At 61.6% G+C, this 229-nt stretch overlaps 1 protein-coding gene across 2 annotated transcripts in view; it reads right to left on the reverse strand.

Annotated features, from left to right (window-relative positions):
- The window catches only part of kiz (kizuna centrosomal protein), a 68,405-nt gene that overhangs the window by 40,431 nt on the left and 27,745 nt on the right, over positions 1 to 229 (reverse strand). The window lies entirely within an intron of this gene.

Here is a 229-nt window from a genome sequence, read left to right on the forward strand (position 1 = left end):
CGCCATGATTGGGAGGAGCAGGGAACGGGGGACTCCTGCCGGCTGCCCGAACGCGGAGGAGCCGTCGCCGTCCACTGGGCGGCGGAGGAGTGTCGTGCCGTCCACCGAGGGCTGTCCAGTGCCACCACCTAGCATCGCGGAAGAGCTTACCCAGCTGGTGGAGGGCCGAGCAGCAGTGTGTCTTGGAACCGGAACAAGATTTTTTTTTTTTTTTACTTTCCCGTTGCTT

The sequence above is a fragment of the Sinocyclocheilus anshuiensis genome, unplaced genomic scaffold, assembly GCF_001515605.1.
Source record: "Sinocyclocheilus anshuiensis isolate Anshui unplaced genomic scaffold, SAMN03320099.WGS_v1.1 scaffold1891, whole genome shotgun sequence".
In the NCBI taxonomy this organism is placed as follows: Eukaryota; Metazoa; Chordata; class Actinopteri; order Cypriniformes; family Cyprinidae; genus Sinocyclocheilus; species Sinocyclocheilus anshuiensis.